Source organism: Adelges cooleyi, unplaced genomic scaffold (genome assembly GCF_023614345.1).
Source record: "Adelges cooleyi isolate 19-005CV unplaced genomic scaffold, UGA_ACOO_1.1 ACOO_flye_CR_arks_rails_tigmint_CR_PRNA_2, whole genome shotgun sequence".
Lineage (NCBI taxonomy): Eukaryota > Metazoa > Arthropoda > Insecta > Hemiptera > Adelgidae > Adelges > Adelges cooleyi.
The window spans coordinates 2,366,003-2,392,752 of NW_026095860.1; the positions used below are offsets into that span (position 1 = coordinate 2,366,003).

The 26,750-nt window shown below is 33.1% G+C and overlaps 1 protein-coding gene across 1 annotated transcript in view; it reads right to left on the minus strand.

Moving 5' to 3' along the window:
- LOC126833457 (homeobox protein Nkx-6.2-like) overlaps positions 1-26,750 on the minus strand; it is a 74,719-nt gene that overhangs the window by 24,498 nt on the left and 23,471 nt on the right. The window lies entirely within an intron of this gene.

Sequence of the window (26,750 nt, forward strand, 5' to 3'; positions counted from 1 at the left end):
TGGTATTATAAAAAAATATAACAACACTCCAACTGTTGAAGTTAATATATATATTTTTTAATTTAAATTAATGCCCACAGAGAGTTCTTAGCGACAATATTTGTTTATTAGTTTGAAGTGGTGTAGTTGCAAAAATATGGGGCAAATGCAAGTAAAACTTTTTACATAAAAAATAACCATTTAACACAAAAAAAGTTTACAACGATTAAACAACTAAATTCGAATTCAATTCGAAATAAAACATTTAATCATTACTTTGAAAAATTAAACACATTGGACGTTTGTTGCCGCATACATTTGCGAAACGCTTCACTCGACGCTTTTGTTTACATACAAATATATTGTATTATATAAAAGTATGTTTTATTATTCTCATTTTTAAGCTACCACAATAGCAGCTAAATCACCACAATTTAAAATACTATATTTTTGTTGAGCTTATAATATACACGGTATAATATGAAAAAACTCACTGTAAGTAACGCATAGATGTCTAAATCTATAAAATCCAGACGATAAATATCTTAACGATCAATGGTTTTTACCTGTAACAAAAAATATAAAATTGAACATCAGTACATTGTATACAAGAGATAATATAATAATAAAACATTTTGTATTTATTTTTACAAGTTATTAAATGTTAATAACAATGTAGCATTATACAATTTAATTATTTTCCCATAAGACTATAATACAAGGTAAGATGTATATTATATATAGAGAGAAAATGAGTGTCTTATCCATAATAAATCACTCTGTATTTAGTCAACCAGTTTTGGATAGTTACAGAATATTAAAGATGAAAATTTGATTATTGTCTAAAAATACTCCAAAAAGTAAAACTAACAAAATTGCAATTATTTTCAAACAAAATGAACATGTTGACATCCTCAAAACGAATCGCCCTGTATACACACATAAGTGTTTAAAGCGCGGTTTAATGGCCAAAGGCGGCAAAGGGATCGACTGGGAGTGGCGCGGTGTATATTATTGCACATGGGACGCGTTTAATGAGGGTGACACGAGGTCCTCGGCATGTGATGTGATGTGATGTGTGTGTGTGTGTGTGTGTGTGCTCCACAGCATTCGATACAATAATACAACACTCTTGTGTTCTCCGTATAATATTATATTATACGGCATATTATATAGATATAGTGCACCATCGTGCCCTGTCACTGCCATCGCCTCACCCTATTATGTAGACAAGAGACGACGAGTCCAGAGAACTGCGCCATGCTGACTCTCTTTATGTACACCAAATTGAACGTGCGTTAATGGCCGTTTATGCGCTGTATAACGGGCTCTTAAAAATCCTACACGAGATATTATTAGTATTCCAAGCGGTGGCGACGACATCGACTCTCTTATATAATCGTTTTATACAATTTAAACATACACACACCACACACTAATGAAGAAAAATCTAGTTATTTTCTCCGCTTCAGGGAAAATCATGGATAGATTATTTCTTATCACTTATCTATTATAATTTATCATATAAATAGATATATAATCTTATCACTTATATTTCGTCCCTTATCTCTTATCTATAATATCTTTTCTCCACAGATATATATATTATATATATATAACAAACTAGATTGCTAAGTGCACAAGCCGCCAATAGAGATAAATGATGTTACCGTTTTCCGCCATCTTTGTGGGAACCTTATCACATGTTTATAACTGTTATCACTGTTTATAACAATTACAAATTAAGTTGATAGCACAGAATCACAGGTATATATATATATAATATTTTATACACACATAAATCCCACAAAAATGGCCGACGTCGACTTCAATTCTTATCACTAGTTAGCAATCTAATTTACTATCTATTATATTACGTGTTATTCTCAAATATCTTTATATCGTATCTCTACATGCCATTTTCTTGTATCCAGCCCAATAACATATCTATGTCAAAAAAAATATGGACTATGAGGGGTTGAAACCCCACCCCCTTTTTTCATTCCTAGATTCGCCTCTGCATTTAATCAAAGTTTTTATTTCGAAACAAAATATATCTCTAAATAACAACATCCACGTTAGCATCAACCAAAGATTGATACTTTGATAATATTTGGCTATTTTATAACATATTATTATCAGTTACACCGAAATTCACAATATCGACTTATGCCATTCTACCATAGAAGAAATGCAATCGGATAGCAAAATGTCATTTAAAAATATTTGTTAATTACATTTTTATTAGGCCGAACGATCAAACTCAATAGTTAAGAAAAAGATACTAATTATTTTGTACACAGCAAAATTATTGCCAAGAGTTTTTTCCTACTTATATGTTAGTTCGTTTTGTCCGACATGAAATAAACCGTATGAATGTAATTCGTGGGTCTAGACAATTAACATTTCAAAGGACACCATAACAATATAAAAGTTCATTTCCGAATTAAATTTAAACACAGACAATAAAATATACACTGTTGCAGTTTGTAAACGAGTTTAATTTGTAAAACATAAATTTAAATTTGTATTAAACAAAAAACAAAAAAAAACGTTAATTTTTGCCATAATGTAACACAATATGTGTATATACATATATGCAGTAATTGGCTAAACACAGCCAAACTGTTTATTGATTGTACAAAAATAAAAGAGCACTTGACATGATGCACTCTAGGAAACCCTTTTAAGCTGCACCAGGCACCTGCAATATGACCCCAATGAGGACTAATGTGAGCAGCACTAATGCACCGGCTTGCAAGAGATGCACATTTAATAACAGTTGAGTAAATAATTAAATTTAAAAAAAATATTGTAAAATAATTTTTTTATTAAATTATAAGTTAACGGTCCAGGTTCGATTCCGGTTTGTTGTGTTTTTTTTATACGTACACCTAAACAAACAGTTAAAGAAGGATTACTCTTTTTTTTTTTACATGCAGATTTCAAAGGTAAATATAAACGAGTTACCATTCTGATTACAGTGCGACATTTATGTTTTTTCCCATGGGCTGAATTTTTATTATTATTATTATTTATTCGGTTTCAATAATATATGCATATTCAAACGAGGTTCTATGACGGTTTTACAACCACGAACGGGATGACATTTGAACGGTTCAGCGGGTGTTCGTAAAAATTGTACCCGTCGAATTTGACACATTTAATTATTTTTTTACAAATTTCAACGGAATTATAATTTTAAAAAAAATCAGGATTTACACTTATCCCCCTTTTATTTCCAGTACGATCCTGGCACGTGGCAATACTGGCAAAAGTAATATGCAAATACTACCAGGAAGTTAACGAAATTCTCAGTAACCAGAACATGGAACATTTGACTTTTTCCAAGACCGTTTAACAGACACTAATCGTTTTCAAGTTTGATTGTAAAGTTTTTCTTCGAGTAAATTTATGTTATGTGATGATAGGGTGTATCATTCAAAGAAGTGGTATTGTGCAAATGAATACAGTCTGCCGCCACCAACCGTGCCCGCGATAGAGCTGTTTATGGACCGATTCAAAATTTGTTTTTTATTTAACGTTCGGTCTCTTCGATGTACAACAATTCTTCATATGCACAACACACTACACGGTTTATACTAGGATGCGTTCGCTGTAATATAATTCAACGCAAACCCGCACATAGAGCTACACGTCAATGCATATATGTATATATAGAAACCACATGGTTGTGAGGAGGGTAGGGGTAGGGGAGGGGTAAGTATTTGTCGGTGAAACGTGAAGTCCTTATCGGATTTGTTTGATATTTATAGGAGGGTGCGACGTTTGCGGTAAAAATCAATTTCTCGCTTGCGGGGGCGTGTGTGTGTGTGTGGACGGCCGACTGGCAGAAAAAAAAAATATATTTTCAAAAACCGATAAAATCAAATATTATAACCGACGAGAGCGACTTACGAAATGTGTTGGCTTTCGTAAAAATAGCTTGGCCAACCACAATTTATAATACATCCATTCTATACGTGACGTTATCGTTTTTGTTGTAATATTATTGTTGTTGGCAGAAAAGTGTTTTAACGATTTTTTCGGTCGCTCCCACGTTTCACGAAATTAGGATAGGTCAACACGAATGCATTTGTTGACGGTGTCCCAACGAAAATACACAATAATAATCAAAATATATTAACACACAAAAACATTGACCGAACGTTAGGAGCGCCGGACAAGCTCGTTGAGAGAGGCGAGTGTCCTATTAGTGGCTACAGTAGCAACGCCGGGTGTAATACTATACTCTAGATTATATAATATTACACCGTGGACCGGTCAAACGGGAAACAAAAAAAAAAACAGTCTGATAATAATATTATAGCAATAACAACGATAACGAGTGCGCGAGCGGCTGTCGATTCTGAAAGACTAATTAACGACGACCGACATCGGCCTAAGGCCTACTGAAAAACTATACTTAATCGCGCATACAGGGTGTAGCAAACTAAAAAATCTCTACGGTGTCCAATCGTCAGAAAGAAAGGCAATGAAGCAACCCGACACCAAATGAGTCATCTCAGCCTCAATGAATTATTAGTATCATTGTGCTTTCATAATAATTATTGAACACCGAGTACACAGAGTAGGTAAATCGAGTACAAAATGTGCAAATTATGCCAAGTACATAACTGTGAAACACTCTGTACACAAAATAAATAAAATAGTAAACGGTTTCTATGTCGCCTTGCAGTGTTTTCGGTGTCACGTTAAAAACGTACCTAATGACATTCCCAAAAAGAAGATTTGTCAGCCGGTGACGAACCCCTTGTACACTGCAGGCAGCAATGCTGCTCAAAATGTGTCCATACGGTTAATAACCCGTCGGTACATTATACTTGTATGTATATATACATAAAACAAACGTATTTTTCGGGTTCCCACGTTTACAGAGCGCCGCGGTGAATTTATCTACACTAAAAAAAATATATGGAGATGACCGATCAATGTTAATCTGGTGCGCAATGCGTTTCTTTTCCAACCGTCAGAAAACAAGACGATTAGAAATTGCACTAAAAAAAAAGAAATATATTAATATTATAGTCTTCGATAAGACCAATTGAATTTTACCGTTTGGTTTTTAGCTTTTAATTGCGCATTTGAATAATATGCGGTAATTTGTTTTATATATTTATATATATATATATATATATATACATATATTGACCAATAAACGGGTTAGGAAACGATACGAATTAAAAAAAAAAGTAAAGACTCATTAAACAAGACCGTGTGTATGTGCTCGTCGTGACGGCTCGTTTAAAAAATCGTCGGAATTATAAATACATGATACTATTACAAAAATATATATTTACACATGAAACTCGTTTTGGTTTCTGTACGTTTATAAGTAGTGGTGGTGGTGGTCTTGGTCGGGAATAAAAAAAAAAATTGAACCGGGTTAGTAGAGAGAGTAAAAAAAAACAAAAACCTAAATAAATACACAACGGAGAAGAAAACAATATTATAAAAAAACGTTTTCGTGCACGTTCCAAATTGAATAAGAAAAAAAACTAATCGGGTACCGTTTTGCCAACGGTACTCCCGCGGTGATATTAAATAATATGATTTGTAAAAAATGACTATATATATATTATTTTAAATTGAACGTCCGCTGCAGCGCAAAACTTGTATATATAAAATATAATATTGCATAAACAAACAACGATGGCGTCCCCCGAGGCAGTCGATTTTATTCTATTAACATTGAAAACGGCCATTGTATTATTTTACAAAGTCCATAAAGACAATAATAAGATTACCAATATTATTGTAAAAAGATTTTAATTGTTTTCGAAACAACCATAGAGCACTGTTATAACACTAAACTCAATACAATATACACGGAGGCAGGCCATTTTGTGTACAGATTTCATGGAAAGTAAAAATGCTATAAAATACTAAAAATGTGCAATACGCATTCCTTATATTGAGTTCAGTGACTGTTAACGTTGATAAATCAATCGTACACACCGAATTATAATAATAATTGTACGTCATCGTTTGGCATGTGTGTGTGTGTCAGAGAAAGGCATAATCCACAGTTGGGCAGCCGAGATGAAGGTTGTATAATAATTAGGGCTAAGAAATTGATATCGTGTTTTGCAATTTTCTTCTAACTTTTAACCTGAATTTATTGATCTAGATAAAAATCAGTTTTAACCCTTCAACGCACAATTTTTTTTAAATTTTATAATATACAAACTTAACAGACAATGGCCAAAATTTCTGAACAAAAAAAACAAGTTCTCTAATAGCTGTAATATTTAATAGTTATAAGGCGCCACCTAAATTAAATGTATTTTTTTTTAACAAAAAAATTTTCGCTATAATGGGCACTGAAGGTTCGAAGAATCAATAACATAATTTCAAATTTTATTGAAAAGTGTTGTAACAATCGTCAAAAAAATATTACATTTTTTATTACATGTAAACTTTAATGCCAAAAGGGTAGACAAGTGCATATTATGTATCTGTTGGCTTCTGTGCGCACGCCGTCGCTGTCATCAAATCTGTTCTCTCTGAGCAATTTAACGTTTTTAAACTGTCCAGTTGTGATAATATATTAACTAACAGAACCACCGATATTATTTCCAATCCCCCTCTCGACCACTGGCAGCGCAAAAAAAGTTTTCGCCCGATACCTCTAATAATAATAGTACTATATTGTAATATAACAAACGCAATAATGGAATTCTGTTCTCGTCGAGGGGGTGGGACCGAAAAGTGTATTGACAATATTATTAAACACTATATATATAGTAGCACACACTGGAATCCGGTGACGGGCAAATGTATAATTAAAAAATCCATTCAAATAAATAAATGTAATGCTCGACGGTGGAATGATGATAATAATCGTGTCGTCGGAATTCGGTTCAGTCATTTTTTAAATATTTTTTTTTTTTTGTCCGACTCGTCATTTTTTTTTTAATACTATTATTGTTGTTGTTGTTCTATATAGATCACACGGCGGCGGGGCATAAAATATAATATTATTAAAAAGCGACGCGATAGTGTGAAAACGGCGGTGGGGCAAGGGTGCGGGGGGGGGGGGCTTTTAAAAAATCCACTTAACGCAAACGGGGTTGGGTGGAACATAAAAAAAAAAAAAAAAAATGTGCGCGTTCAACGTGAAAAGGCGTCACACACGTGTTTGTCGTATGGCGACCGAAAGGGGACATAATATTAAAAACAGCTAAAGGCACAGTTGTTTATACCCCAAAAAACCTGCACACACACACATTTAAGTCTATTAAATAAGAATAATAATATGTCAGACGGGCAACGGTTCCATCGCCAAATCGGCGGTGCAACGATGTCGTACATAACAATATAATGGTTTTAATTAGTGAAGAGAAGCAGCTGAAAAGGCCAGAAAAAGGGGAGGAGGTTACAAGAGAGAGAGAGAGAGCGATGCGCAAATGCCAGACGTCATGTCCGGCCGAGATTGAAATGATTTTTTTCAAACAAAACCTTTTTTTATTGATAGTAATTTCTTCCATTACAACGAGAAGTCGAGACAGCTAAAATAAAAAACAAAAAAAAAAAATCCTGAGCTTGTGAGAAACAACGCGTCCAGATTATGAAGATAAATTATAATACTAATACCTACTCGTTTAGAATAGTGCAAAAAATACTGAGCTCCGTTTCGAAAAATCTTATTTTTTCTCTTAAAAGTTAGCTATTTAGAGTTTGCCCAGGTCAAAGTGCAAACAATTAACGTTATTTAAAATACATTTTTAATTACGGCAACAAATCATTTTTCAATTAAAATTGATTCGTACGTTAGGTATACGTTATAAATATAATTTAAATAATTGAACTAAATTTATATTTTAACAAACTACATAATATCCATTGAAATGTAAATTATACAATAATTAAACATTGTTAAGTAGATAAAATATAAAATTCATTTGTATTTTTATTAAAATAATTTTGTAACTTTAATTATTACTTATTTCGATTAAATTAAAAAACAATAATTAAATATTTTTTTTATTCAATACCTCATTCTCCGTTTGGTCAATTATATTTACTATTTTAATTGGTACTGAAATATTTCCACGGTTTGCTTGTTACTTTTTAATATGATAATAAAATTAATATACTCGGTTTAAATAAATACAACTCTATAGTAGACATTACACCTTCGCTAATAATAATACTAATAATACTTAGTAATTATTCGCGAGCGTGCGTATTATTAACTCAAGAAGTAATTAATTTTTTATCATGCCATTTTTTTTTTTTATGAAGTTTACACGTCTTGTTTTTATGGGCCATTAACTTTGATCGTACTATCAGGTGTTTACACAAGTTTTCAATTGCTAATTTCTATGCGGTTTCGAATCTGTGTCGATTTGTGATCATGTAAATGGCACGTCAGGGTGAAGCTACAACTGTAAACATATAATATAAAAAAGGTTTTTCACACATAATCGCGTTGACCGGTAGTCAAACCCCGTTTGTACGTTTTTAACGCGTTGGCTTTCACAATAATAACGTCAATATTATACTCAAACGGACCTTATAATGCAGTATACAACACGGTAGCACTCGTAATAGTAATAATAATATAATAAATAATAATTCTAAACGTCCACGCAACGTCTTATCTATCAAAGAAACAATAATCAACGCCGACGCCGCCGTCTCGACCGTGTCTTTTGTTTTTGCCAGCAGCCGATTGTTATTGATAAAATAATAAATACTATTGAGGCGGCGGTTTTTTTTCCTTCAAAAGCTTTTCCACACGCTTCTCGGCATAGTAATTATTTTATATTTCTTATCACGAATATAAAAAAGAAAAAAAAAATGTTTTATACATGGACGGATTCAGACCGCGCGCCTAACTAAGCTCCTCTTTTGTTATTCGTTCCACGACCAAAACCATTCAATTATTATTATTATTACTATAGTTTAATTATTTTTTTAAACGGCGCGGCGGCACACTCTATTATCCAAACGACTCTCTCGGTTAATATATTGTATTATTCGTTTTTTTGTAAAGGTACATAATAATATATACATACATATTATTATCATCGCTCTAGGTCTGACCTAACCGTTTGGTAAACCAATTTTGATTATACAAAAGAGCAACACCGACAAACACCACTGCATTGCAAACGTTTCCTGTGCAACTATGCAAAACAGTAAATTGAAAAAGTAAATTTTAAGGTTTATTTTGTGCAAACAAATGTTAAGATTTGTTAAGATCAATTTTAAAATGTTATGCAATTTACATAGTGTCTTGAAGGAAAAGTTGTTTAGGTTTAATAGAAAACACTATCACCATATAATATATATATTTTTTTTTTTGACGGTTTAAAAATATGTCACGTTAATATTATAAATTACTCGTTCACGATATTATTTAGTATCATTGAAACGTCAGTGACATTAATACACGTAATTGCCTATCAAAACAGGATGTACAAATATGTTGACAGTATTCAAAAGTAGTGCGATAATTATTTGGAATTAAAATTTTTTTTTTTTTTTAAGTAATATAATTAAAATGTCATATTGCTGTGTGGGAATGCTAAAAACAAAGTAGGTACTATGCCAACAGCCAGTTTCTGGTAACACCGCTACTTTAATAGGGATATGGGGAATTTTTTTCCCTTTTCTTTTGAAATATAATATTTGTATTTTTTTTTTTTTTACAGCTTTTAGCGGTTTATTGCGTGTTCGAAATTATTATTTTAATACAGTACTCGCTTCCGAGAATAAGTAAGTACCTACACGGCTGACCGTATTTCGATATCGAACCATTATGACTAGACATAGGTTTTTTAATTTTTTTTAGAAAGACCCATACTTGGATTCCTCGCATTTTTAATAAGTTATTCGTGTTTGGTCAAAAAAATATAAAAACAATTTCACAGAAAAACATATTGAAACGCATAAGTGCTGTTCGCGTGTAACGGAGAATGTATAATGTCAACTTGTTTTCTGTATATTATTTTTTTCAAGCAAACGTTTAAAATAATTATATATTCCACTCTTCGGTCAGTCGTTATAAATATGTTATGTACATTTTTTTTTTTTACAAGCCCTTTTAACGGACCTAACGATATTATCGGATCACAATGGCTGCCGTCGGGTCAAACGAACAACAAAAGAGATCACAGTGTCGCGGTGCGGTGTACCAAAAACATAAAACATACAAAAAAATACACAAAACGTTTTTCATAATCAAACTGTGTTGGCGCTGTCAGTGTGTGTGTTGAATAAAAATTGGCTTGTCGACATCACAATAACAATTATCATAATGCCGAACAAGAACATTATTATATACCGGGTGATTTTTTTAGGGCGCCATACACTAGTTTACCCTTTTAAAATAATTGCAATTTAGTAGGTTTTATTTTTAAAAAAGATTTTTGTCTATTTCAAAGTATTTTCTAGAGCTTTATTACCTTTTGAATTTATACGTTAACATATACCGGGTGATTGCGGTTAACAAATTTGATATATTTAAAACATGTATAACCCCATCCCTTATATTATGTTAAAACCGTATAGACCTAAGTTTTTTTAAACTGTGTCGATAATCAGTTTTGGACAATAGTTTCAAAGTTTAAAAGTCAGGACGGGAGGGGAAGTGCAGCAGATAAAAATAACTGCACCCTTTAAAAATAAGTATTCAAAACTGGTTAGCGTCTAGTCAAAATATAATTTAATTACCGTTTAGTTTCAAAATTTGATAAAGCTCTAGAAAAAACTAAAAAAAAAGAAAATTTTAATATTGTATTATATAGCACAAACAAAAACGATTTCAATAATTCTAAGAGAAAACTACCGTTAAAAAAAATCACCCGGTACATATGAATAGCATTCACTCGGTCCGAGGGTCGACCACGTTGAAATATGTCGTCGGATGAATAAATAAATATTAAAAATATGTATTTGAGAACCATCTAAGACGGCCACGATAATAATATTACAGCGGTCCGATTAAAAATCCATTAAAACCGCAATGCGCCGAGTTTCTCTGCAGGTTGGCGTTAATTTTATTATGCGGTTATTCAAATGTTGTGTGAATATCCAAATAGCCGTATACATATTATTATAATATTTATAACATGTATACTATATTATGTATATGTTTCAGTCGGCAAAGGAAAAAAAAACTAATAACGTCTCGTAAAAAAATTTCACACACGGCGACACCACACATCGTCGCTGTCACATCATAAAAATATAGTATTATATTATTATTATTATTATTATTATTATTGTCGGTGCCATTCGAGACAAGCAAAACAAACCGTTATTAACGTTGGGCCTTACCTTTGATGTCGCACTTAAAAGAGGTAATACATAGCTGGTCCATCTAAAATTAATGCAATAGTTGGATCAACTACATTTTTAGTAAAAGCAACTCTGTACATTTATTTCGGCCAACTATACATTTAGTAATTACAACTAGAAATGTATTGTGTCCATTTACATATATACTAACCATAATGCTAGTTGGATCAACTATGTTTTTGTGCCAATACTATAATGTTGTTTATAATCCATACACAATATATGGCTTGTTTATGGTGCAATTATTAATTTACACACACAAATGTTTAGGTACGCAATTATTATTCAATGTTCTATTGTGTATGAAGAAAGGCTCATGGTATCTAATATAGGTCGACTGGTCTACCATCGTTTAAGCTGGTCTATAGAATATACAATCATTGCCATATACGGACGCAGTTTTTGACACACATATATTATGCACACATCCTTTTGATTTGGAAAAAAACCAAAAATATTGATTTTAATTTTAAAGAATTTTATTATTTAACCGAAATACATTCTGTGTCACTCCGTTCAATGATATAATACATTTATAAATGGTTTACGAGACTCGTTTTTAATGCTTAATTTAAACGGTTTTTTTTTTATTTTACATTACGGTTTTTACTTTTATATACATATATATATATATATGAACAATCCGAGTCGTGACATTTTGCGCGGACCCGGATAAACTGGATCTTCATTGAACTTTCACTGTGGTCGGGTGTGTTTTTTTTTATACCAATTAAATAGGATTACGGCGAGACGATCGTCCGTACTTATATACAAGTATATAACTCGACTGTTGATAAGTTTAATTGGCACCAAAAACCAACAAACCGGGTCGTCCAATCACGCATACATTATTATAACGGCCGCCGACAAAAATATTATTAAAATATATATTTATATAGTGAATACACACACACATCATTACAACAAGTTTTTATAAATACCGGAATAACCTCTATAAATTATTATTATAAAATAATATTCGCTGCGTTTTACATATTATATTATATTATATTAATATCCGATCCGAAAATGAACATTTTTTTATATTACTATTATAATTATTACATTTTTTTAAAGGGTGTCGTCCAAATCCTCTGCCACGTACACCACACACAAACCCTTCGGCGATATTCGGCGCGCAACACAAGGGAACCGTCTCTTCTTAGTATACACGCAAGTTTAAAGAGTTTTTCCCCTTACCAAAACACAGGTAAACATATTATTATACGTATGCATAGTGTGCACACGTCATCCCTATGTATAGCCGTAAACACTCGTTTGCTCGGAGGGAAGGGGGATGGGGGGGGGGTTATGCCCCGACGAAATCGTTATTCTATGTGTGTATGCACCGTAGGGACGCTATATTATTATACTTAGGGGGAGGGGATGGATTTCGTCGGGCTGACAGTTTTTGACAGCCCCCCCCCCCCCCACTAGCCCTTGACGAATTAAGCATATCGCGGACATACACACGGCGAGATAACAACAATAATAATATATAATAAAGCCGGCAGCAAATGCGTTTTTTAACATTTGGTTTTTTAATTTTTTTGTTTCCCCCAGCCATTATTAGGCAGTGCATTGTTGACGTGGGCATCACTCTGTGGCTGTATATAAGCCGCATAAGGTCCGGGCCAGAGATAGAAACGGCGTACTTACACACAGTGGTGTGGAAAGAGGGGGCGGTGTATTAATTAACGGACCACTTGACACGGACCCCGTCGCACAAGGTTAACGTCGCAGAGAGGGATGGTGCAATAATAAGTGTGTGTCCATCAGAGAGATTATAATAATACCGCGTTACACACACGGGGGACGGTTTAATCAAACGTTTGTGCGCGCTAATTGCACACTTTACCCTTTACCCCCGCGGTTTCGGAAATCTAAACGCTTTCCAGTTTCAATGGACGTTAATTTTCTATATAAATCGTCGTATCCCGCACAACACCACCCTCGGGCAGTGTATTTATTTGTCAAACGACCCGGGCCCATAGTGCTTTATAAGCGCGCTGTATGTTTTAAACGCGACGTTATGTCTAACCTAACTACGAGCATGCCAAATGAATTCAACCTTTATACAAACACTGGTTAAATGTCTCGGGACTAGTCCCAAGCCTGACACTGACTTACAAAAAAAAACCTAATCGGATCTGTGATAGGTATATAGACTTAACTTGATACACGACTTTTCTGAATTAACTATATTTTGTTAAAAAAGAAAACAAGGTTTTTTAGGGTTGTGTTTCTTAGGAGGACGCCACTTGGCCCATTTCCGAGGAATAAAGTATAGGCAATTTTTCACAAAATCTTAATTTAGAGCTTGAACAATAATAATGTATACATATGAATACAGTAATGAAGATATTTTATTGATTGTCATTTTTTTTTTGTCAGACTATCACAGTCACTTCTAAAGGATAAATGAAAATTTTTTTCCCATCAAAAATGCTTAGCACAATACAAGTCATAACACAGTAGATTTACAATGTACAGAGAAGAACTATCAACTATGAGGTAGTGTTTTTTTTTTTTTGTAAAACTAAACTTAACATTTTTTTATAAACAAATGAAAAACAGGGGGGGGGAGAATGAATCTTTACTAATGAACAATTTTAATTGTGTTTAGGTTATCAAAAAACTAAAAACGCTATCCCATAGATAAAGTTCTTTTTATCCGCTGTACATATTTCATACGGTTAGATATTTGTAAATACCATCCTCACAAAACTATTTTTCGAGGATAAATTAAGGGTGGGTAGCGTCCTTTTAAGGGGATTTCTATTTCAAAGATGACTAACTACAAAGACGACCGTTGAACAAGGCGTTGTTTGACATTAAAATTGATCTTTGAAAGTCTTTGTCCGAATCAACTGTTTATAACCGGTGTCGGCCGAGGCCATCCGAATAAAATATAATACAAGTCTACATTTTAAAAATAAGCGCCCCCTCCGCAGCTAGGGACTGTGTATTTTATTTTGTTAGTCATTTAAGTTGCCTATTTTTAAACGGCCTAGACATAACAAGACACGATAATACTCGGATCGGGCTTCTTTGCGAAATTAAATAATATTTTCCGTTGGAAATAAAAGCGCCCGTCGATAACGCACGTTTATGTCCAGTGCACACCAATTATATTATTATATATTGACGGGTATAAAACCATAACACATACACAGAGATGTGGGCAAATCGTTAATAGTAAGTATAAAAAAAAAATGAAGTAGCCCGATCGACTGCCTGAACTTTATTTGCAGAAGATAACGTTGGAGTAAAAATTCAAAATGAAAAATTTGCCCTCATTATAATATTATGATGGCCATCTCTGATTTAAAAATACACAAGAAACAAACTGTTCACAGCTCATCGTGAAAATAAATAAAATAATAATAACACATTGCACAGACAAATTTTGATATTTTTTTTTGGAACATGAGCCAAAGTATACACACAATGCACATAAGAGGCTTTTACTCGCTGAATACAAATCTGGCTTCTCAAGTTGTGGAAATCTGTTATGTAATTATTTTTTTTAACGTTGTGTGTATAATAGGTGTACATAAAAATTAAAAATAGGTTTTAAGCGTAGATTTTAATTAATCTGTATTTTCTGAAAAACTGGTCTATGTTTTGAATCCGTTAAACGTATTCTGAGGTATTGAAACTAAAATAACGAACACAAAATGTAGTACCTAATTATTTGTTGAATTTATCAATTAAAAAACACCAAATAGTTATTTATAGTTCTGAATTAGGGGTATAATTAAAACCTAAAAAAAAAAAAATACCTATTTAAAACTATTTTCATACATTTTTTAAAGCATACCTGCATATACGTTGAGTATACAGTTATAAAACTGTGTTTTTTTACAACTTAAAAAGCTAACTACAAAAATAACCAAAACCAGATTAGGATTTAACTAGTAAAAAACCGCCCATTTGATTATGTATAACATTAAAATACCCGTCAGATGAGCAACAATAATAATCCAATTAATATAAATAATATATTATGATTTCTTATTTGTCTTGTGCCGATGTACTTTTAATTTTCCGTTTAAACTCTTAAAGGGGTTCAGGCATGTTTTCATTCAATACAACAAACATAATAATAATATTTAATACTATAGTATATCCAAGAGTTAATAGGTTATAACGGTTTCATCGGTTTATAGAAAAACGTCTAGCGAGTTTCTAGCATATCAAGGAATTTACAAAACATTAAAAGATAAACAACAATAAGTCCGTTACTTAAATTGTAAAAATAAATACATTATATTTATATGGTACACAGGCCGGTTGTATTTACAAGGTCTTGTCCTCAACCACCGAAACACACAACAATAAGGCGGTCGTGTCCTGGGTAATAGCGCAGGGGAAGACCGTTTAACCCTGAACGTTATGATTAATGACCCGAGCCTTTCCTTTTCTTTTGCGGGCTCAACAGGGCTATTAGTATAGTTTTGTACAGATTTATTTCTTTTGTGTGCGTGTGCTGACTTCCTTTGCAACGTGGTCTAAATGTGTAATTTGTTTTATTTAAGCTACGTTCGACGATTAAGGAAATACTGCGAATTTGTTTAGTACAGACTACAGTGTTTGCATGGCTTGTGCGGACAGCCGAGGTCAATACTAACAACAGCTGTATATCAGTTCAAAATTAAATATTTTTTAAAGCATTCTTTCCGTTAGACATTTTACATTAAAACTTGACGCTGTAATTATTTTAAATAGCATTAAAAAAATTGGCCTCGCGAAACCACTGAAGATAATAATCAGTAAGATAAGACTGAAATCCAAAAGCATTTTTCCCGAGAAAAAAAATACTCACAATTAAACGCGCATGTTTTTTTTTTCAAAATTCGCAGTAATCAGGGCTGATAAGCAGGCGTGATCTTTAAATATTTTGATTTAAATTAAAACAAATTGAATTATACAATTATACAGCGCACGTGTAACAAAGGATGTTTTTTTTTTTTAGTAATAAAACCGAACGCCAACAATAAAACGGTGTATAAATTATTATTTTATAACATAAAACTTGAACAAACTATAAGAATTGAGGATTGTTTCTTGGTGTAGCTTCGTTAAATTATAATGGTGTTTATTTATAATTTGTTTTTCATTTAAAATATTTGAAAGAACTGCGTCTTGTTATCGTTTTGCGAACAAATCGAAGTATAATAATTGCATAATAAATGACAAACTTAACTGAAATAAACTTTTTATGCTGAACGAAAAACACCAAGTTTTGAAAACGGCAAGCGCAATCACCTTCAGTAAATCAAAATACACGTTATTATTATATAATAATAAACATTGTAAAGCAGTAGAGCTAAAAAAATGAGATCGATAAAGTTTTATTGAAACAAAATAAAAATCAGCCGCGTTTAATACACTAAAACAGACTATCTGCTAATATCTTGCTAACTGCTCAGCGAAGAAAGAGTAAAAAAAAAATGTGTAGTTATTAAAAATATAAGAGAGACAAAACAATAATATGAACTTGTATACTTTGTACTCTACCTCGTCTTTTTCAATTGTTAGGGGAAAACAAATGAATTTTTTAATATTTTTTTTTTTTTGGTGCGTTCTGCCGGATATCCGATTTCGAGCAATACAACTTGAGGAATGACAAAACAAAAAAAAAACGGAAAATATTTTATATACATAACGTAGTCAAATATTATTTTTACAGAATCTAAGTCGCCTAAACTTAAGTACAATATTTGTTTGATGTTTTACAAAATAATTAACCCTTCCCTTTGCGCTGTATCTTCAAAGACACATATTTTATTTTAAACCAACTTTCTTCGATCAACCTAAAAGGAGTACTTTTATATTAATAATTGTTGTTATTTCAAAAACTCGCCCTCGCCAACTTAAAGGTTAATTATAAATATTACTTTTATAATTTTCAGATATCTACCTTTATCGTGTAACGAGCGTTTATGTTACCTATTTAATATTTGATTTTCTGTCCAAACAAGTTGTACACCAATATTGTTTCAACAATCGTCAAAAGATTATTGGGTATAATAATTTGTTCAATGGAAATATATTACTTGGATATTATAACATTGTGGCCGGGGCAATGATGGACTTCTCTGTATGGAATAAGATTCAAGCAAATAACATAAAACTGAACATCTGCAGCTGTCGAGTCGAACCGGAGAACTTTGTATTTATTTGAGAACGTTATTGGCTTTTCCGGGTATAAACGACGAAGCGAACGATCACCGTTATTGGTATTTGTTTTCGGTTGGCGGTATAAATAGAGAATATAATATTATGTAATGTAATAATAATAATAATGTTAATGCGGTGCTTGTACGCGGAAAACGCCGTAATCTTTTCCCGCGAAATCCGTTTACAAACGGCCAATTAGAAAACGAACATAAAGCATCGTTAAATTGCGTACATTGCAGTTTGCCCCCCAAGGGAATCGCCATACAATCGTCTCGGGCAAAGCGATATTTATTTTTTTTTATTAAAATTATTATAGTAAAGATATACTACACAATAGTATAGTAATATATAAATACGGCGGAAAAGCGGTATTAATAAAATAATATCAAAAACGACCAAAGTGTGGTAAAAAAAAAAAAATATTGGGCTTGGGTCTTATCCAATGGACCAGGGATTTGAAGAGGTGTAAATAAAAGTGTTTATCCACACTCTTGACTTCTTGAAAGTATAGTTATTATAGTATAGGCTATAGCTTAGAGAAAGTACAGTTATACATTGAAAAAATCAATATGAACAGATCAGTAATAATTACCATTCTAGATTCCAGATTTTTAGGTCTGAACATAGCTGATAATGGGTAAGTAAAATATTTAATTTTTTTCAACTCACAAAATCGAAGCGTGTAGTTACCTACCAGACCGGTTAAATGCAATTTTTGAAAATGTTCACCACAAACAACAAATACTTTCTTTACAGATTGGCGGTTTTAAAACCAACCATGTTTTTCTCAACACAGTAATTGTGTTAGTTATAAATAATAATAGTCTTTTCAATGATAGTTTTACATACCATGTATATAGTGGGCCACTTGAAAAAAAAAACACTTTCAAAATGTCTTTTGACTGGTTTTGAAACTAGACGCTTCGATTTGAAAACAATATTCTAAAATAAATTTAAATTATTTTTGACTCGGTAAACTTATTTTTATCTTAGATTTAAAACGACATAAATTTAAAAATCTAAGCTGTTAGCACAGATTAAACTTAATTGTAACACAATATATTTTCAAATAACTATTTTTTTATTGGTGTTCTCTTAATGCAGTGGGGCCAAATTATAATGCCGAAAATATTCAAAAGGTCTTAAACACGGTTCCATTGAGAAGTGCCAAATCAGTAAACGTATGTTGCACAATATTACTATTTGATTACTCTAATGTCGAAGTAATAAAAACCGAGAAATGCCTTAACGCTCTTCTGTCGTCTTATGTATGTATGTATGTATTTATTAAATGTGTATAAAGTTTATAATATGATGATGATAATGGGAGTTCTCCGAGTCGACCGCCGGCGCGAATATCGTTTAATTAATTAATTAATTGGCCGGAGATGGAGTTTAAAAGCGGTGTCGTTAAAACCGGCTACCACCGAGGGGGTGGTGGTCGACGGGGCGTTACAAAAACATAGTGACTAGTTAGGCGCGGTTGGCAACGGCGTGGAAGGGGATGACGGCAGAGGAGAGGGTCGAATTAATTGAAGCCGTTCAATTCCCCCACGGCGAGTAAACGCGGGAGGGGTGGTGGTGGCTAAAACGTTTGGGCAGCGACAGCGGGGGGTGGAGTGGCACAGGGAATACCCCACCACCGGGGGTAGTGCGTTTGCCTCCCCTACGGTGAGAGAGAGAGAGAGAGAGACTATAATCGTTCATTCCACACCTTTTTTTATTTTGCTTTTTTACCGCCACACCTTTGTTTATCGGTCGGCTAAACGGAACACGTTACTTTTTTTTTACTGCTGCGATCATTATTGTTAAATATTATGATTTCGGAATAAGTACGTGCGTCACAGCACCGAGGAGAGGATTTTTATAATACCCCCTGCCCCTGTTCCCTGGCATATTATAGCGGTTACCATAAGCGGTCGTTGCTTCGAGGGAAAACATACTATAAAAATACACATCTTAACACAGGTGGATAAAAAACAACGACAACAACAGAAAGAAATCATAGGGGCCCTTTCTCTCGTTTGTGACAAGGATAAAAATGTACACATGTGCCAACCCGAACGGTATGCGGGACTTGTGTTATACTATGTAGATTTACACTCGGCCTGACCTCCCCTGCCGGTGTGTGTCCTCCCCGCAGAGGAGCCGGTGGCGTTTTCTCGGCTGTAAAATTAGTACTCTGGGCTATATAACCATGTGAATGTGTGTAATAATAATAATAATATCGGCTAATGTGTTGTGTGTTATGTTGCAGAAGAAGAGCGTTTCCGCCGCTGGCAAACGTCCACGATTGCCCGTTTAACGGCAATTTGCGCTCCGCCGACGATTACCTTTTAATGACATTCGGAAATCGGGTCGGATAATAAACTCTCCGTTTCAATACACACACCCACACACAGACACGAAGGTCGGGGAGATGGTAAAGGGCAAACGTTCACACAGAAGCAATTACATGGATTCGCGGAGCTTGAAAAACGACGGTATTTTTTATTATATAAAAAAAAAGAAAAAAAATGAAACCCATTGTACAAACTAAAATGTTTTTAATATAAATAATCGGGGCTATAAAATAATAATATTAATTGTATATTCAAAAGCGAACCATTGATATCACAACAACAAAACACAATTATTGAAAACCAGATGATCCTGACCTAATCCAAAATTGATATCCAACTATGGACGGCACAAAAAAATTGTAATTTAAAAAAACAGAACCGTCCCTCTAGCTTTACAGACGTGTTGTACTGTCTTAATCTAAATATGTCTAAATTACAAAATAATAAGCTTTGGAATTTCAGTATTGTTTGAAGCCAGTTTTTTTTTTAAACTGTATTTCACTGCAGACACTGGCCTATTAATATTGTATTTTATCAAGACATAAATAGTAGTATCTATAAAAATATATTGTTTTTTTCGTACTTGGGTTGATATAGAAATAAAAGCGGTATTATCTTGTCCTATGCTATTGTATTGGTTAAACAATATGCCACTAATAATCAATGTGCGGGTGCAAGTCTGGTATCGAGCCAATTAAACGGTCTGCTCCCGTTCGGTAATTAACTTCCAGTAATTATTATTACCGGTGCGGCGGTTGCCCTGACAATATAATAATTATTGATTTTCAACGTTCCAGCTGGATAAACGTCGAACAGGCTTTAGGGACAACAAAACAAAAAATAAAAATTCAAAACGAGAAAGCCGCGGATAATGTAATTATTTTAATCTGACAAAGGCCCAGCGTTTACATTCCTCTCGTCAAAGTACGACCACAAACAAAATATAGTTAAAAACAAATTTATACATGTTAATGCTGATATTTTTTCCAAACTTTATAAAAATTATACTTCATAAATTTTCAAAATTACCGGACAGGGAAATTTTGTAAGAGTATAGGGGTGGTTGTTATTAGTTTTGTCTCTTTGTAAGTAGAATGGAGATTTAGAAATGAATAAATTAGTCATCGTTAAAAAAAACAAATACAATTATACTATTTCAATACTTGAAATGCGATTATTTTTAAAGTACTGGTATTTCTATCAAGTAGATTGTTGTACCAACATACTTGTTGTTTTGTTAGTGAGCATTAAATAAGACGGTAGGCATTCTTGATCGACACTGCTCTGCCTTTTTGTATTAGTTTATGTACATATTGGATCTGTCGTAGGCATAACGAGTCACAACGGTGGTAGTCATATGTGCTTGGATTAAACTCAGAACGGTTCTGGCTAATCCGTCACCACTGTTAACAGTTCAAAACTATTAACTATTATTTATACACACGTCTACACTCCTCAAAAGTGTATTTCTTTATTTTCGTCTTGCGTTCAAACAGTTTTAATTTTGGTTCCTCGTCCTGCAAGTGTGTGTGCGTGACATCACGTCCACATTATTTGATTTAATAAAAATGTATTAAATACACTATGTTATATTCTACACAGGCCGGTTTGCATGTAACTGCAAATATTATGTACTGTGGTGTTTGCTGAAAATGTTTACCCGTTTCTTCTTTGGTTGGACATACGTGCCAAAAATAACAATCAGAATACCGACGAGGTTGATTACGGTGGTAAAAAAAAAAAAAAAACTCAAAACCGACATATTATTATTGTTGTTGTGTTTTTTAAACGTCCGCCCGCCTACTTTACACGACGGCGGTGGTCCCTTTTGTCGGTGAAGACATAGTTGTTTATGTCTGCTTACCGAGTATACAAAGTATAGATAGCACAAAAGATGATTGAAACAAAACCGCAGAATAAACAGAAGTGAATCTTAGAGTTGATCGAAAAACAGTTTAGCCGGAATTAACAAAAAATAAGAATTTCCCTGCACCTATCATAGCACTGTCCATTTCTGATATCAAGTTCAAGATTTCGAACATGATTTTATCTCTACCCGTAAGAGCTCGTGTAAAAATTATATAGTTTCTTTTCTGTGACAAAACCACCATCCGTGTGGTCTGAATGGAATTTACTAATTTTTTGTACTTTTTGTGCCGTTTTGTGTACCAATTTCACGGAAAGTAAAAAATCTATGTTACTTTTCCATGGTACGTTTTAAAATGTTAGGTTAGGTGATGATAACTCAGTCATATAATTGATGAACCATAGAAAAAACAATAAATATCATGGACAAAACAATAACTGTGCACAAAATGGCAGCCGACCATAGGCAATACGCATTCCATATTAAATTGAGTTAAGTGGTGTGATATTGCATGTGCAAATAAATGCAGTTTTTTCCCCTCTAAATTGATTAATCGACAAGTGTAGTTTTAATTGAACGACTACTGTAGTAAGACGAACAAAAAAAAAATGGAAAACGTGTTCACAACGATGCGCTAGTCGAATGGACGCTTTGAAATTTGAATAGCTCACATCCTATTATTATGTCATTATTATCTTATAAAATAGTATGCGACATATCCACGACAAACCGTGTAATATGCGTCAAACCGAGTATGCTGTTGTAACAACCTTATCTTTAGTACCTATCGCGGTCAAATGTGATATTTTGATTTCTATAACCCAACTAACTGTCGACTACTATAAACGCACGTGCAGCACTCAATGTAGGAAACTCGACGGCTGGCGGTTATAGGCACATTACAATTGGTACCTAATAATAATGACTGTAATTGACAATACTAAACGATTTCGAAAACCGACAAGCGCACAATAATAATAATATTATTGTGTTCACATTCGCGTGACAAACTCAAGACAATGCGAGCGTACAGTTAAAAAAAAAAAAAAATTACTTATATTCGCGGTTATACATTAGTATGCACCGCCGGTGAATTGCGTTTTTTTTATATTTTTTACATACCGAACGACAGCAGCTAACGAGCATTTAATACAATTAAATTCGCTACAATAACCTATTGAAAACACGTTCTTGTCTCTTGGTCGCTTATTGTACGGTTTGATTTTATTGATCATTTGTACAGACATAAATATTAAAATTATAGGTAAAAGAAAAATATTTACAGATCACAGGATTACAGTTTAAAAACTACAAAACATGTATCAAATAGAATTTAAAAATTCGTAATTAGTTAGTTTTTTTCTTCACGCTGGATACATAAGTTAAATAATTTGTTATTGTTCTTAGATTTTTGTCTCTCATGAAGCAGCCTACGACCACATTCGCCCAATTGTATTGCCCGCAAAACTGTCCGGAAATTCGGATTTGTCGTTTCAATTAATTTACTTGAAGGAGCTATACACCCTTCACTAAAATTGTTTGGTCTCTTACATTCCATATAGAAGGAGGGAACCGTTGATTGTTATTATTACCACTAACATATTAAGTTCTGTCAAAGTATGAAATGGTATAGGTATTGGAACTCTTGAGACAATGTTTTATACATATGACTAATTTCAATGTAAGATATGTCGTTAATAGCTAAAAATGCCAAAAAGGAATTGAATTGGGAATTTCGAAAATTAAAATTTTTCAAGAAACTCAAAAAACTGATTTTCTTTTACATGTTCTTTTATTTTTATGAATTTTATACATAGTTTTTTTCATCACAATAGAAAACAGATTTGGGCCCTTTCCGCACATAAAATATTGGTCTATATGTGTAAATGAAAAAACGCGGAAAAATCAATTTTGATCAAAACTCGAGATGGGCCCTTTTCGAAATTTACAATTCAATTACTTTACACTCTTTGGATATGTCACAGGCAGTAGTTTGTATTGATAGACTACCGTTAGAGAGAAATTAATTGGCGCTTTATAATCGATTCAAAATTATTCGTCCCGTAGCTATAACGTTAATTCTTACACACACACATTTGCATAAATTTGTACCTAACCTTTGATTGCCTACAAGTAATTTATCCATTTTGTCATAATGAAGTTCTCGAGACGGCGAGCGTTTGGTAACTCATTATAAAAACGTGCAATAGTCAATGGGACGGTTAACGGTTACATTAATAATTATAGTATGTGATTTGGTCATAGTTACCGTAGCTTTCCTCGATCAAAGCATCATCGAAGGTCATACTTAGATGGATAGCCGAGTTCCATTGCCTATCATTAGGCAGAAATATTCTATATATATATATATATATATATATATATATCATATAAACCGACTATAGACCATAACACCATCACAGCTGTACTATGATAGCTCTACCGAGACACGGTTATACAATTATACAAAATAGATACCAGAAGTTTGACTAGCAGCACATACTTGGGCCGTTTACACTGAAATTTACACACAATAATCTCTTATGTTATCAAGTTGTCCGTTGTATAAAAGGCAGAGTAATCCGCACCGGAATGAGTGAACGTTAATGACCGACAATTTACATAAGGTCACGTTTGTTGCACGAACGCGATGAGAGAAGGAAATTAGTCTATGCCGAGCAGCAGGCGAATCAACACATTATTCACAACGAAAGAAGCTACACCTAAATATTATGTACACGGACGAATACTTAAAATAGTTAACCTATCGGGGTTAATAAGATGTTTTTCTTTATCATTTTTAAATTGGAAGAAAACGTTTGGCCAAAGTCTCGTTGACCGGAACGCGGTTAAAAATATTCAACAAGCAATTATTGTGTTGTTGTTAAACAGCACAAATTGCTGAATCTCTAAAAAAAAAAAAACCGTTTAAAACAAATATTATCAGAAAACCAATCAAATCATCGAGTTTGAACAATCTCGATCCGCTCGCGTCCCACACAACCTAAATCAAAAATTATTTTAAACACATTTTTTTTTTTTTAATTTAATTTTCTCCAACCTCTTCGGGGGACGGCGACACTGCTTGTCTTTTGGTCGTACTGCCAAGCCAAACACGAAACGATGGCCAAATAATCACACTGAGTACCGAGTTTTTCTTCGAAACGAATATAATACCGCGATGAAACTTAACGCTGCCTACATACGGCGTCCGACTTGTGTGCCATAAGCGTTTTTGTCTATTTTAATATTGTTATTACACCGAAGAAAGCGCACCGCGGACCATCCGTTGATGACACGAGGCTGATGTGTTGTTGCTCGTCGCCCCTCCACCCACCCCCCCCCCCTCAAAAATATAAAAAAAACCGAATACAAAGATCTAAAGATAAACCGCGGCCGTCGGTTTTGTGTTCTACCTCAAACACCGCGCGTTTGTTTGCTTTGGCTGTGGATATCAAACGCGGTGGCCACGAGAAATCATATAATTAAAAAACCCTCGTGTCGGTTTCCAAAAAAGGGATTGATCGTGCGAAAAACTACAAGCGTACTTAACCCGACCGGAAGTCGTAGGTAGCAGTTTATTTCATGCTCTCGTGATGTGTGTGTGTGGCTGTCGGATCCCATCGAATAAGAAGATCTACCGGCATATTATGGTTGTAAACGAGACACTGATTGAGAATAATGTCTCGAAGCGTTTACACTCAGTACAGGTACACCCCCCCCCCAAAAGTTTTTGGAAATACACGTTTGCCTCGAAGGTTAATATGTGTGCAGTTACATTTTTCATTTTTGTTATACATATCCGTTGTATGAAATTTGTGGAAATTACTAATGAACAAACCCAGACAACATTTTAAACAATGTAAAAAATATTATTATTATTTGTCTACAAACGCAGTATGTTTACAAAAATTCAAAACATTTTTTACTGTATTTTAAAAATATAACTATACCTACTCGATTTTGTGCTACACCGGAAACAGGGCCGTATTTAGGAATTTGTCACCCTGGGGCAACAAAAAAAAAACACCCTATTATAATATAATACAAATTTAATGCAATATAAAAACAATTTTATTTTTAATTTACAGTTAAATTTTTTCCTGGATTGTGACTCCGCAAATTCTTTAATAATTATATTATCATAATAATTGATACTGGAAGATAGTTCACATTTTCTAAACAAGCCAGATTGTTACAGTTAAAAAAGCTAAATGATAAAATAAATAATAAAAACAGCCGAGTTTTATTAATTATCTGAATAACCTAACTAAGATAACGTACAAAATAATTGTATTTAGTGCAAAGTATTTTTTATAATATATTTTAAAATTTAATAATAATTGTATAGGTACTACAGTTTTGAATGAAATAAAACTAATACAATTATTATTGTCACTGTATTTTAATTGAATTTTCTTAATATTTAGCTCATTAGCCTTTATACCTAATCTAAGCAATGATAATATTATTTGAAATAATATGAAATTTAAATAATAATTTTTATTTAATATAAGGTAGCGTACAAGCATTCAGCCCAAAACTATATAATATCATTAAAAAGTATAAACGTTATTGAACTACAAATATGATATGCAATATTCAAAAACCAGCCATTTTAATTATATGAATACAATTCTTATCGAATATATACTTCTTTTGAAAGGATTAAAATAATGAAATTATATATAAAAAAATTTAGCCTCCCCCCTTAAATCCGGCCCTGACCGGAAATGTTTATGGAAGCTTTTGGATGGACTATATTGGTCGAAGAAACATCTTAAAAATAATTTACCGACAAAATGATTTAAAACATTTGTCCTAACCTACCGTGTCTAATATATTCAAGCTATCATCTTCGTGTACACTCGCTGTCAACGCATTAATCATTACCAGCATAATTATTATGCTATTTTTATAACTATGTAAATACTAATCGACTTACAAAATATGGTAGGTATTTATCAAATCAATTTCCTTAGAAGAAAAAATCGAAAGACAATCGTGTTAAAACAAACTGTACATTTCAGACAGGATTATTTCTT